The sequence below is a fragment of the Pecten maximus genome, chromosome 16 (assembly GCF_902652985.1).
Source record: "Pecten maximus chromosome 16, xPecMax1.1, whole genome shotgun sequence".
Taxonomy (NCBI): Eukaryota; Metazoa; Mollusca; class Bivalvia; order Pectinida; family Pectinidae; genus Pecten; species Pecten maximus.
In genome coordinates, this window is record NC_047030.1 from 15139784 (window position 1) to 15155800 (window position 16017).

The window sequence follows — 16017 nt, forward strand, 5'->3', positions numbered from 1 at the left end:
TGATAACACACTACATTAGGCCAAGTCAATGAAGATTTATAAATCACTCAGCCCCAATAACCCACTACATTAGGCCAAGTCAATGAAGATTTATAAATCACTCAGCCCTGATAACCCACTACATTAGGCCAAGTCAATGAAGATTTATAAATCACTCAGCCCCAATAACCCACTACATTAGGCCAAGTCAATGAAGATTTATAAATCACTCAGCCCCAATAACCCACTACATCAGGCCAAGTCAATGAATATATATAAATCACTCAGCCCTGATAACCCACTACATTAGGCCAAGTCAATGAAGATTTATAAATCACTCAGCCCTGATAACCCACTGCATTAATTAAGCCATATGCCACTGTTGACATTTACACCATGCCCTAGCTGTGCCGATAACCCACTACATGCGGCCAAGCCAATGTTGACTTTTACAATGTTGATTTTTACATCACTGTTCTACCATATTTGCCATATTTACAGAGAATTAGTGAGAAATAACAATATATTTATCACATAATTAACATTTTATCCAGTAAATTCCCATGCGTAACATTTTTTCATATATCTCACCCTGGAATGTTTTCATTGGCTTTCCCCAGTCAAAAACTGATTAAGATGTCATAATATTGACAATGATGTTACTTCATGAATTGTATATGTTGCAAGAAAATGGATGCCTCTGTTTGATTTTGCCCTCCACATTTTGACTTTAGCTTGATCCTGTCAAAATGTATGATATACGAGTTAAGTATCTTAAATTTGTTTCATTTCATATGTGATTTTTTGAAACTTGCTGCAAAGTTTTTACATTTGCCGGTCAATTAGAAAGGCTTGCAAAAATAAAAATAAATGTTTTTAGACTCGTTTCACAAAATCTTGTATGTAATTAACATTTAAGATCCTATATAATTATATCATATAGCAGGCTATTCCAAGTACTCAGGTGATGATCAACCCTGCCCTCCCTAAAGGTCTTGAAAAATTGAAACTCCCCTGAAAAATGCTGTTCATGATCTCATGACAAATTCATGAATGTTTGAAGTGTTCATTAATTCTGTAGGTGCATGACTTAAAATTGTGTTTAAAATTTCATCAAGATATGTAACAATTAAATCATTATGGCCGGAGTAAGCAGATATTGTTGTATAAGATTTGTTCGTACTAGTTGTTGGGTTAATTGCCCAATGAACAGCCAGGGTCATTTTGAGGCGGGTCTCCATGTAGTAGTTGGTGACTACCTCATTGAACAACATACAGGAGGCTCGTCACATATCATCCAGAGCAATAAGGGCATCGTGTCTTGCCAAGCTAGAACACAACCACATCAGCAGTATTATACAAAAAAATAGATATAAGAAGAACAAGTACAATGATTATATATTCCTTTACTTTGTACACTAACACTAAGTACTTCATCACTTTTGACTCCCTAAAGTCAATATTGTATTTATAAGTCCCTCTTTTTAAAACCATCTCAAGTCATATAGATACCAACTGCATGATTCACTGAAATCCTTCTAACTCTGACGTTATGAATTTAATATTGCTAAATGGGTAGATCGACCCATACACTTTCCCTAACTCTGTGAAATCCTCATTGCAAAACCCACTCAATTAAAATATAAACCTCTTAGTTTCTATTCTATTATTCATTTAGTACATGAACCTTAGAATCGTTTTTCTCAGAGACATAATTGATCATTAAAACCCTTAAGGAAGTGCCGAGATCCCTTTTCTATAAATAGACTCAATATGTTCCTTACAAACTCCCAAAACAGTTTCCAAAACATTATCGAAGGCAACAGAAGGCTAGAAATCTTCAAATCAACAATAATTTGGAAGCCTACTGCCAGCTTGCTCATGTAAAATTCTGTTAACTTTGATTAATTTGGATGTTTGGTGATAAGCCCAACCATGATGGTGAGGAACAACTGTTCATCTGAATGCTGTAATCAAGCAACAAAAGTCTCGTTCTCATCTAAAAGAGACTGGATTTATTTCTGAATCAGCTAGCATCGTCAGGATTAAAACCACTGTCTGTCTATTAATCAACAGAATTGTCTATTTCAGTTCTACGCCTATATTTATAGCCCAAAAAATACTGTAATATCATGGTATATGATCATTAACAAACAGAAATCCAGACAAAGCCATTCAACAAAAGATTTTTTTATTTGGCTGGCCTTCAACTTATCTTCGAAGATTTCTTTCTGACATAAGTACATTTTTACACTTGAAAACCTATTTCATGCTTCATAAAAACAAAGAAAGGGAATTACTAATTATTTCTCAGCACAAGGTGAAGTTTGTTCCAACAAGATGGTGGCATCATCAATTTACCCTTGAAGGATAAAGATTATAAACCCCAAACAAATAAGCCTCTATCTTGCAGCTGATGTTCACATTTTCATGTAATGTTCACTTTTATGATCTGCATACCACAAAATATTTATAGATTCTTTTTGCGCAGTTTCAAGTTATTTAGAAATTTTGTGGCTCACTTTTTGGTGGATGCCCCTGTGCAAATAGTTCAACAAGATTTGTTGTGTTAATTTTTTTGTGGTTGATCCAATGACCATAAACAATTGGAATCTTTATGAACTGTACAATATATGGATATTTCACAACAAACAGTAAATATGGCTCAACAAAAAATGAATGCAGTCATGGATTTGATTTTAGAATATCTTAAAATCTTCAATCTATGAAGTTCTTTGCGGAATTTATTGAAGGTATAAAAGAAAAAAAATATTTCAAAATTCAAGGACAGTTTTATACCGTCAATGAAAGAGTCACTCAAATCATCAATAAATCACAATCTTTACTGTTTGTATAAACAACTTCCTTCACTTACTGAACATACAATTTTGATACATGTGCATCTCTACTGTACATACACTTTCGGTACATGTGCATCCAAGTTAAGATACTTACTATGCTGTTATAGATAAGGGTTTTTGTCTCAAATATGGTAAAACAGAATTCGACGTCAGTTTTGAATACATACATGAAGTTATATATTACATTTCTTTTTAAATTCAATTTCTTTATTTCCAAATGCAATAGATAGCATTGTAAGATTTACAATATACATACAAACAAATATTACATTTTAAAGTCATAAAGTATTTCAGGATATCCTGATTATTCTAAAGCACCCAAGCATACAAAACATAAGTTCTGAAATAATATATATATAGGCCTCTTATTTCAAAGGAAGCACTGTCATCCAGTGAACTACTGTACTAATTAGTTTAATAACTAATTAATCAAAATTCAATTAAATAGATAATATATATGTGCAGAAATGTTTATAATTACCAAGACATGCAAAACATATCATTTTCAAATTTAATAACTTTGCTATTTGAATTATACCTGGATTTGTCATGAATCTAACAATACTTGGTATCTAAATTAAGCTGTTAATGACAGAGGAACAAATCTGTATATCTACTAAATATCAGGTGATACAAACGAAAATGTCTATATCAAATTCCTTTTAACGTTGTGATTCAACTTCTGATTTTTTTGTGCGTATTTAAAGTGAGTCAGTCACAACAACTTTTCTCTAATATGAGTTTTATGTGACGTTTTCTTTTTTATTGGATCTTTAATGATCAGGTAGATACCCTATCAGGAAAGCTTATAATTACATCATGGCCGACTACATCATCTTATGGTATGTAGGGCACCAAAGAAACTTCCCCAGCTTTAACTATCGCCTAGAGATATTTTCCACTGGGATCAAAACAGGGAAACTAACAGTCAACCATCTGATGAAAACAACCAAATACTGCCTTATAAATAAATGTATTGGAGGAAATGAGAGATACATACAGAAAAAGAAAGGGGGGGGGGGGGGGGGGGGGGGGGGAGATTGTGCAATAGCTCGGTCAGTCAAATCAGAGTACAGCCTATGTGAACTCATACAGTGAAGGTTTCAAGGTGTGTGTTTCCAGGTGTGTTTTTCCAGGTGTGCATTTTGACACTCCCAAATCATCGTGGTCAGTGTTTCTCTGTAAGCTAGTCTGTGTTGCTCTATGCTGCTCTGACTGCATATCCTTGGGCAAGAGGCTTGACTCTACTTGCTCTGGATGGCATGTGATTGGCACCCAGTACATGTAAGTTGTTCAGATAGGTAGCCTTCAGCTACTGCAAGGAGATCCAGGGGCGGTGCACCTTAAAATGACCCTGGCTGTTCAAAGGATGGTTAACCCAACAAACACACAGAAAAAATGTACAGTGGATTAGTAAAAATCAACCATATAGTCCCCACCCCTTTCAAAACTGATCAAAATCATCAAAGGGCTATAACTCTGCACTGTATCCTAAGGTGAATGTCCCTTTGTGTACCAAAGAAGACATAACAAAGATAACTTCCTGCAGTCCAAGGGACCCATGAGCATTACATAATGTAATGCTCATAGGTCCCTTGGTATGTAGAAGCTTGTTTGGGTAAGGGCAGGACTTTGTCTCTTGCATTGCCAGAATGTGAAAACTTCAGTCATTAAAAGAAATGTAAACTTGTAACCAGCAGACCAACAAATATACTCTTTTTCATGCATTTAATTATGCAACATTCTAAAATCTATTAAAAATCCTAAGTGGTACGTGGATACAAAATTTTTAATATACATGAATGTACAAGAAATGTACCAAACTAGTTATGACATACAGTGAACAAAGGGCAATAACTCTGTATGAAATATGACAAAATACACACAATTGATGTCATATGTCTCCCTGACCCTGGAGGTACTGGTCGGAAAAGATAAGCTGGTGTGTAGGTAATACATTAAAATGGAATTGTTTGTATCAACAGAATGATAGTTTAATGTTGATATTATGATTTTGTTAGTATATTTTGGACAATATGTTGTTTTTTATATTATATTTGAAATATGTGACAAGTTGACACGGATAATACCAACTGATGGATGAATCCAGTATGTCTCCATACTGATACTAATTGCTATGTCACTTGGTTTAATTGCATGCTGTACATATTTTACGTGCATTAATTAAGTATGAATTAATTTAGAAGTGAATTGGACATGTAGTCACCATAGAGATGTTTCTTCATATTTTAACTGCTGTGTTTTGTACAATAAGTATAAAGGAAACTGAATCGCTCCTCATGACAATTTTTGTAATACATAATAGAGCACTATGCTAGCTGTCACTGTGTTATAAAGATACCTAGTGGAATCTATACTAATATAGAGTCAACTGCTCCGAGGTTTTTCATTTTGCAAATCTCGGGGAATGTAACCTTTGTTGTTTACATACATGTCCTATTTTAGACAAAACTGTTTGTCTTTTAGAAAGGTTGGGTTGACATTTGACAGATATCATTGTATATACAGTACTGTAAATTCATCAAATTTTTTTATCGAAGAAACCTGACAAGACACTTGAAACCTTATCTACAGCTGTATACTCTCACAATGTGGCCTCATTTCATACCTATGATAATTGGGTTCAATCCCCGACTTAATGGTTTAATACACTGAAATTGTTGATCATCATTTTTTTTGAGACCAATTTATTTCAGGATGTAGAGCGGAACATGTACAGGGTGACAGTCTGTATTTCTATACACACATATATATATACCTTCTGACCTGAACAAAATCAGTAAACATTCTCCCATGGAAATAAATTGATATGTGAAGACTTCAACCAACAGATATTTAAGGGCAATTAAATATGTTAATTCAATGTGAAAGTCTTTCCCACAAAAACCTTAACACCTGGGTTTTATAGATATGTCCATCAATTCAAACCACCAAGGTAAAATACACCTGGGCCCTACTGAACAACCCCCCCCCCCCCCCCCCCCCCTTCTCCCACCTCTAATTAATGCAAGAAGACCTTTACATAACTCCCTAACACCGCCTTCCTTCCATTCAATTGAGATTTGTAAAGATTTTTTCTACAACCCACAAAATCAAAATACAAAACCTAGCTCACATGCAATCTCCAACTCTTTAGGCTTGCAAACAAACATATCCTGTATAAAATTTCTTCATACTGCAAAGATTTGCTATTATCAGGAAGAATGCATGTTAACAATCAAACTATATGCATTAGAAATATCCCCACCTTAACAATCCTCATTCTAATATGTAATTGATAACAAGAATGTAATTTATAAAATGTTAAAAAATACAATGTAGTAAATATAGTGAAATACTTAATTTAGGTGCATCAAGTATCTTCTCTATATATTATCATCAGGTAACTAACGAACATACCCTGACAGGTAACACTTACCTTATATATCTCCTGTATGGTAGAGATCTTCTGTAAGTCAGGAATGACACATCGTGTTGTTACACTTCATATAAACTCACTGTGAAGAATGCTGATCACATCAAAAGAGTGTATGGGCATTATCATTACACTGACCACAGGAGAATTAATCTAACAGAGGCATTCACTCGTGGTCAACCTAATCTGACCAGACGGACAATGACCAGCGCCGATCTGTGATTCAATACACAATTACGATTATGATGATAGGTGTATACTTATTTATGACACCTTTAGACACTGTAAACTACTACCGTAGGGCTAGGCTTACCTGTAGGCTGACGGGCCGTGTTTTGACAGACACATATGACAACATAATCTGTTTTGTATACGGTAAATAACATGTAATTTGAACACCCCCAAAATAATTATTGGAGGTTGAGCTTTGGATCTGTCTAAAAGATTCACAAATACGGTAAATGACATGTTATTTGAATACCCTCAAAATAATTATGGGAGGATCACAAATGTGTTAAATAACATGGTTTTTGAACACCCTTAAAATAACTGAGGAGGTGAAAACCATCTTTATACACATGAAATGCATATTGTTTACTGTAAATAACATGTAATTTTACACCAATTAAAATAGTTATAGGTGGTGGATCAACAGGTAACTGTCCTAAAAATCAACCCTAACATTTGAATATATCGTAAATTAGAAGTAACCTAGCTGAATACTGTCAAAAGTAATTATAGTAAATAATAATAAAAAATATTCAGCAAGTTCGTATAAACAAACGACCACAACTTTGTATGAATATGTTCAAAGGGATATAAATCTATCTGTTAATAGTATGAAGAAAGGATAATTACTCTGTATGTAGTATGAACAAATGGTCATAGTTTTGTATATGGTAAAGGACCACAACTCTGTATAATATGTTCACAGGGACATCAATCTATCTGTAAATAGAAACACAAAGGGCTATAACTCTGTTAAAAGTGTGAACAAAGAACCATGACTGTACATATATGTTCAAAGGGATCCAATTGATCTATAAATGCTGTGTTCAAAAGGACAATACTTGATCTGTAAAAAGTGTGGTCTGAGATTCTTGTAAATACCAAACATGATCTTACATATAAAATCTGGCAGATGTACTGCTGAAAGGCAGGAGTTATATTTGTGATGTACCTAGCCCATAGATCTAGAGAGCAAACCTAGTATAGTGTGGCCTTCCAGCAGTTCTGATACAGGACTATTAAAAGATGCTAGCTCCACAGTATTCCTCATAACCATCAACACAATCATTCTGTTTCCTTAATGTATGATGAGAATACCATTCACTTACTTGTAGAGTGTTCTATTAATAAACCTAAATCAATCCACTCTCACTATTTCTTCTATCATATCTTTAGGAACATTTACTACATTTTCCTTTTAATTATTTTCTCATACCTTTAAAAAACATCTGGATCTCAAGTCTTATATTTCAGAAAAAAAATGGCTTAAAACACAAAACTTTATATTGTAGTCATATAATATTGAAAATTTTTAAACCCAAAATTGTTTCCAGTTGATGTCAACCATGCAAAACTTTAAGGGTGGGTTGGTATGCACTAAAATTGAAACATTAAACAAATTCTGTTTAAGTATGCAGCTTTTGTTTCCTTTCTTTCTGAGGTCTTGAGTATCTTTCTACCTCAAACTCTCATCTCTCTGACAAAAAATATTTAAATGGTTCTGATTTTGTATTTGCATTGTGTAATTTTCCCTTATTTTTCTCCAACAAAAGTTCAATTTTCTCCATGGAATGTGGTTATAAGGTCTTAAATCAGATTCCGTTGTTGTGAATTTTTTCCACAAAATAAACAACTACCTTGCTGGTGTTTTTTCTAAACACAGGTAGATTATTTTAGTGATCTTACAGTAAAGTGCATGCCTGAGATTTTTCACCCTGCTAATATGTGGTTACCCACAAATCTGTGGTAATGACTGCCCTCTATGACCCACTTCAACACCATGCTATGCATGCATGGCTGTTTTTGCCTCTGATAAAGATCGAGAATTATCTAAGATCGAGGAGGTTGATACAGTCCGATTAGGTTTTGGACTTCTTTTTTTTTTAATTAGGTTATGTAGTACTATAATAGAAACTCATTAATACATGTCACTGATGTACTTTTAGACAGTGGCAGGATCTAATCAAGGAGAATATAGGGTGGAGGCAAGGGCAGGAGATGATAGGGAATAAGGTGGGGGAGGTATGCAAGCTAGGGCAACTAGAAGGAGATGATAGGGAATAAGCTGGGGGAGGAAGGCAAGGACAGAAGGAGATGATAGGGAATAAGGTGGGGGAGGAAGGCAAGGGCAGCTAGGAGGTGATAGGGAATAAGGTGGGGGAGGAAGGCAAGGACAGAAGGAGATGATAGGGAATAAGGTGGGGGAGGAAGGCAAGGACAGAAGGAGATGATAGGGAATAAGGTGGGGGAGGAAGGCAAGGACAGAAGGAGATGATATGGAATAAGCTGGGGGAGGATGGCAAGGGCAGCTTGAAGGAGATGATATGGAATAAGGTGGGGGAGGAAGGCAAGGACAGCTAGGAGGTGATAGGGAATAAGCTGGGGGAGGATGGCAAGGGCAGCTTGAAGGAGATGATATGGAATAAGGTGGGGGAGGAAGGCAAGGACAGAAGGAGATGATAGGGAATAAGCTGGGGGAGGATGGCAAGGGCAGCTTGAAGGAGATGATAGGGAATAAGGTGGGGGAGGAAGGCAAGGACAGAAGGAGATGATAGGGAATATGGTGGGGGAGGAAGGCAAGGGCAGCTAGGAGATGACTGGCAGTAAGCTGAGGAAGAGAGGCATGGGCAGAAGGAGATGATAGGGAATAAGCTGGGGGATGAAGGCAAAAGGTCTCTAGATGATAGGGAGTAAACTAAGGGGGGGGAGCATGGACAGAAGGTCTCTAGGGAACAGAAAGTTAGTTGGTTAGGAGGAAAGGGCAGAGAGTCTCTTTGTTATAGGGAGTGAACTTCGGGAGGCAGAAGGTCTCTAGATGACAGACAGTAAGCTGAGGAAGAGAGACATGGCAGAAGGAGATGATAGGGGATAAACAGGAGGTTAGGTATGGACAGAATAAACTGGAGGATGGGGAATGGCATAAGTAGGGAGTGGGATTAGGAAAGGGGCAGGATGACAGGATGGTAACATAAGACAAAATAAGACAGACACGAGAGTGATAGAAGGAGAAAGGCCAATATCAAGGACATTCAAAGTAAGATAGGATTGGGCTGGATGTATAAGGACAGTCATGTGTTAGGGTAGAAGGGTAATGTTTATGGAATAAATCAGGAAATTATCAGAATACAATAAATATTTATGATACATTTTTCTTAATAAAATAAAACAGTTTGTCTGCCATACAGTCAATATGAATATTACATAATTCTTACCTGTAGATTTTCCACCTGAGTTTATCTGTTTGCTGCCGAATGCGTTCCTTTTATCCACACTATAACCAGCCCTACAGTCCTTGCTACCTGTGTACACAGTCTCGTTAAATGTCTATCCCCAATGATGAGGTTTTACTACAGCCCATTAATGTATTGCCTATACAATAAAGTTGTCTGACAATTGCATTACACACGTGAATGACTTCTCCAATACAGGTAAAAACATACACCTTTGCAAATGGGCTAGGCTCTAAAAGCAGGAATCTCCTCAGCCAGTGTCTGACCCTTATAATTCTATGCTATGCATAATTAATTTTTTTGTCAACATTTAATGTAAATGAATAGCTAAGTTTCTTTCCAACACCAGAGATATGTTCCATGTTAATCAAGTTATCTTGTTTTCATTTGACCTTTGACATGTATACATTTAGCTAGTACATTGGAATCTCCTTATTACATGATAAACGTATGTTAAACATTTGAACAAACATGACATTTGAATGTAAGTATTTATCTAAGTTACTCCAGAATTGAAAAGCAAGCTATCGACTCTCATTTGTCAAAGTCAAATCTAATGTCCATCTACCTTTCGAATATCAATCTGGATATCAAAGACTGGATGGACAATGGATATTGGTATAAAAATCTGGCCATAATAGAAAATTGGGTATGTATTATAATGACAGTATAAGATTTCAATTTACAAAAGGTAATTCTATGTTAGTTTGGGTGTATTTGTGTGTATTGAGTATCAATATTTACCATCATTTATAGACTGTTCAATAGTGAAAGTATTAGACAGCTTAATTAAAATAGTAATTTCAAAATCAAATCAAATCTAAGAAATCTAAGTCTAGATAAAGTATGAAATTTGATATCTCGAATATTATTAAGTCATCCTTCATACTTAAATGGAAAAAGAATTATTTTGCTTTTTGTTTCATATTGAGTATTATATAAATATGGACTGGTCAAGCTGACATAATTTGTATTCAAAGAACAAATGATTTCCTGACTTCTCTTCCAGCCTTTAACCATTATATTTCAATTGACAATAGTTGATAAGTACATCATGGTCAGTCAACATCTTGTAAGCTTTAAAATTTAACAGAAAAAAAAAACTTTGGAAGAATGAAAAACTTAATTATAATAATAAGGCATTAAGTAATAATGAACTTTTAATCTTATTTGTTGATATTTAATTCCAATTATTTAGAGTAAAAAAAGGGGGTTAAGAATTGATATGTTGAAAGCTGGTGTTAAGTAAGTCATTAATGACATTATGTGTTGTGAATAACCTAAAGTGACTGACCACTCACTGAACCATGGACATCCTAATATCAAATAACGTAGGTAATGAAGTGGAAAGTTGACATTCAGCACTTTAAAACCCCAGTATTGACACAGTCAAAGAGAAACAACATATCCTTCTCATTCTAATGTACTTCTTAAAATCCTGTTACGACAAATCGGCTTCAGGCTATAATATCATTAGAAATGTTTCGACAGGACGCTACAGGTGAAAGGTGCAAAACACTTGTCTGAGTACTCGAGACACATTATTAGAGGATCAAAATGACCACAAAGGACTTATTGACGAGTAAATAGAATACAAATCAATCTTTAAACATATCAAGTTAAAGTCATGCACCAAATCAGATAAATTTTCGAAACCGGATATAAACAAATATTTGAATCATAGATATTCAATACCAGGAAACAGGATCTTAACTGCTGTTTAATTAAAAACATATCCAAAATATGCCAAAGATTTCTAGGTAAATGCGAGTCTAACACTATATTTTTAGTTATCTAGAAGTCTCAAGCTATATCTCCAATCAGCTGAACGTCTCACACTATATATCTCAGTTATCTGGAAGTCCTGCCTATGTTTCCAGTTAGTTTGAATTCTCACCTTTATTTCTAGTTAGCTTGAATTCTCACCTTTATTTCTAGTTAGCTTGAATTCTCACCTTTATTTCTCGTTAGTTTGAATTCTCACCTTTATTTCTAGTTAGTTTGAATTCTCACCTTTATTTCTAGTTAGCTTGAATTCTCACCTTTATTTCTAGTTAGTTTGAATTCTCACCTTTATTTCTAGTTATAGTTTGAATTCTCACTTTTATTTCTAGTTAGCTTGAATTCTCACCTTTATTTCCAGTTAGCTTGAATTCTCACCTTTATTTCTAGTTAGTTTGAATTCTCACCTTTATTTCTAGTTAGTTTGAATTCTCACCTTTATTTCTAGTTAGCTTGAATTCTCACCTTTATTTCTAGTTAGTTTGAATTCTCACCTTTATTTCTAGTTAGTTTGAATTCTCACCTTTATTTCTAGTTAGTTTGAATTCTCACCTTTATTTCCAGTTAGTTTGAATTCTCACCTTTATTTCCAGGTACCTTAAGTCTCACACTATATTTCTATTGGTATATGAGAGAGCTACTACGTGAATTACATATTAAGTGAATGGTACTCATTTATTTTCCTTTCTGGAGTCACTAGGTTTTTTGATACATAGCCTTGCGCTTATTTCTTTATATTTATATCAGTTCATCAATATTTTATATCAGGCTTAAATACTAATGTATTATACCTCCTCAAGTTTTGATTTTATTTTCAGTATAAACATGCAAGAACATATGTTAAAGTGCACCAGTATTAGGAAAAATGTTTTATCAATTCACTTCTCAACAAGAGTACTGTCAGGGTGGAACGATATACACCATCAAATGCCATATAATGATGTACACTATCTTACATTGAAATAAGATTGTCATCAACTTATGAGTGGTGATAGGTGGCATACCATGCTTACACTAAAAAGTCATTATTTTTTGGACAGAAAAATACCAGTAATCAAGAGTAAAATAGTATTAAAACACAACTCGATATGATTATTTAAAAGTCTACCAAGTTTCAAAGAAATCATTAAAAAAAATGTAGGACCTCTGGACAAAATTCACAAAAATAAACAAAGGAGAATAACTTTTGCAAAAGAAGTTGAATCAAAATGCCTCTCAGAGAAACAAACATCAAATACTGAAATAAACAATAAACAAGAGGCCTTAACGGTCACCTGAGTTTTGATATATTTCAGCACATTTGGCCCCGTGACCTTGAACGAAGGTCAAGGTCATCCATTTGAACAAACTTGGTAGCCTTTCATCCTAGCATACAACAGACCCCATATTGGGTCTCTGCATCTTTTGGTTATCAAGAAGAAGTACGTTGTTCAAAGATCTTAGCATATTTCACCCCTTTGACCTTGAATGAAGGTCTAGGTCATCCATTTGAACAAATTTGGTAGCCCTTCATCCCAGCATGCTACAGATCCAATATTAGGTCTCTGGGCCTTTTGGTTATCAAGAAGAAGTCGTTCAAAGATTTTAGCATATTTGATCCCTGTGACCTTGAATGAAGGTCAAGGCCATCCATTTGAACAACTTGGTAGCCTTTCATCCCATCATGCTACAGACGCAATATCAGGTCTCTTGGCCTGTTGGTAATTGAGAAGAAGTTCTATTCTAGTCCTACATTTTCACTTCAATCAACACACCTGTGTCTTTGTTACCTGTAATTAATGTTTGAATACATTGGCTTGCTGACTTTTCAGACATGAAACAAGAATTTCTGGATTAAATTTTAAGTATGTTTTGTAAATTGGTCTTTTTACAAACTTGTCAAGTCAAATACAATTTTCGTTCTATAAATTTATATATAGGGTCTAAATTCCACTGCAGTATAGATTTTCTTACACATTCTAGTCCTACATTTTCACTTCAATCAACACACCTGTGTCTGTGTTACCTGTAATTAATGTTTGAATACATTGGCTTGCTGATTTGTTAAAGGGCATATGTCGTCTACAATCTACCATTTATTTTATTTGCCCCATGCTGATCATTCCATCTGCCACATAAACACAACACCAAACACTTTACTTTAAATCACGACATTTTGTATCTAGCCAACAACAGAAATTGCAAGGTCATTGAAAACTGTAGTAAAGTGACTTTTTATCCGGTGGTTTAAATGTGCTGCCCCCTAGGTTTGAAGATCGACCAATAGTGTGTTCTGACGTCGCCAACATGTACAATACAGCATTTTAAAGGTGTATGAAGTAATCATGATCTTTATACAAAACATGTATGTGTAATCATGACATTTACTGTAGAAAAAACCTGAATACCCACTTCATTTAGTGAGTGAGTCATCTACTTGCATATCGCACTACAAAACGACGAGGCCAGTGTCCTTTTGAATTTCAATCAATTCTGCTGAACACAATTAGAATTTTATCAGGACGACATGTGTACATAGAACCTAGTGCATTTTTACCTTGACACATACATTACACAACAGAAATTTAAACAGGTCCTGTTTGATTATATCGTCCACAACGAAACTGACATGTAGACTGAACTATACATTACATACATACTCCTGTTGACTGGTTTAATCTTTCATTAATCTGCTACAATTGGCTGAACTTAAGTAAATAAACAAGAGATCCCAGAGGGATCTATAATGGCGCACACCATTCAATGATATTTATTTGTCGTATGAAAAAACTGATCTTTTCTCTACATATCCCTTCTTTCCCCTCCAATTCCATAACATTAGAAACCTTTTAATATATGAAGCCTAAGGATACTCTAAGGAAAAAATTTCTGAGAAATATTGTGATTTGAATATCCACTACCAGGTAAACGAATGTATCATTTGTCATTTATTAGTATAAATTATTTCTGACTTTTTAGAACATTTTGATTGAACTAAAGTCATGAAGCTACATTGTACCGACCTGTCCCTTAAACCTACACAATTATTTAAGTAGTCTGTTATGATGTATCAATAATCTCTAGAAAATATAACTGATAACAAAATATTTATATTAACAATGCAACTCAAAGGTAAAGTAATTTTACACAGGTGTGCAATTCAAGTGCAAAATCATTTTCAAAGGTGATACGACAGATAATATCTCAAGATCATTGACTTGAAGACAGAATACACCAACAGGACTTATCAAATCAGGTGTTCTGACCTGGTAAACACTTAAAACATCCAGAAGAATCAAAGTGTTATTTCTCACGCTCAGAGAATTTAACAGTGGCCAAGTATCTACAAAGGAGTAAAGTGTACATGTACTTTAAAATGTGTTTAATTGATAAAACAACAACTACATGTAATACAAAACCTTAACATTTTCCCTGGTACTTTGATTAAGACATTTAGTACGCTAAAACATAAATACTATAAGGTTCATCACTGCTACACCAGTACCTTAAGAGTGCTTTTTTATCTGATGGTGAAATTGTACAAACACTGTGTAGGACAAAGGGAGAAAACTCTTCTCAGGAAAGTTCTCCTAAACCAACCTAACAATAAAGTAACTCCCATCCCAGGAACACAAATACTTCGTGTCTTTTAGATTACAAGATACCTTTTACTCCTTGTGTGTTTGTTTCCTGGCTTTACTGCCTCATGACCAACCAGAGTCATTTTGAGGCAGGGTCTCCTGGCAGTAGTTGGTGACTACCTCACTAAACAACATATAGAGGCCAGAGGTAAAGTGTCTTGCCCAAGGACATGAACACTACAGCACAGACCTAGTGCCTGTTTCTCAGCTTTCCCAGAAATACAAACCGACACGAGTAGGAAACTTCGAATCACGCACCTCGGATCTCCACCGGATGCTATTTGGCTGGTGTTCTTAAACCGACTGAGCTATCATGTCCTCCATTTTTTAGTGAGACAGCTAAGAATGTAATCTGAAGATATACTTGTGATTAAAATGACTCAAACACAAAGGACCTACGACATTTCCTCATCAAAGCATCACCTGTATTAATATATATAACTACCCAATGTGTTATGAAGAAACATAGGAAATTTCTTTTACCTTGAATATTATGCAAGAGATATGGATTTTGGTATGTTGAAAATCAGTAGGTAATTATAATCGTACCAATGATAATGTGTTGACAGACAGTAATCATTAATATTTCTTTCATTATGATTATGACAGTAAAAAAACAATGCAAGATATTTTTTCATTCAAATGAAGAGTCATATATATATGTATTTCCCTTAAAATTGGACATTTTATTTTTCATGATCCTCATTCTTTAAAATTATGACTACCAAAAGGTTTCACTGATAGTTCATGTCTAATTAGGGTGAAAAATCAGGATTCTTATTCCTTCCATCATGCTGACAAGTATGAATTTGAAAATTTTAATCATAGTTTCATAGTCCTTTTCCTTGTGTTTATATTCCATGCCTGTTTGCCCTTTGGGA

The 16017-nt window shown here is 34.7% G+C and overlaps 1 protein-coding gene across 6 annotated transcripts in view; it reads right to left on the reverse strand.

The window, feature by feature from the left end:
* Nucleotides 1–16017, reverse strand: part of LOC117344904 (kazrin-like) — a 110591-nt gene that overhangs the window by 52780 nt on the left and 41794 nt on the right. Inside the window, exon 1 of one of the 6 annotated variants that reach the window (XM_033907787.1) lies at nucleotides 9717–9818. The exons of 4 other annotated variants lie outside the window; for them this stretch is intronic. The gene's annotated coding sequence lies outside the window, so the exon portion shown is untranslated. Of the gene's footprint in view, nucleotides 1–6279; nucleotides 6467–9716; nucleotides 9819–16017 lie in introns of those variants that run through there. One more of the 6 variants, XM_033907784.1, reaches the window with a different exon arrangement.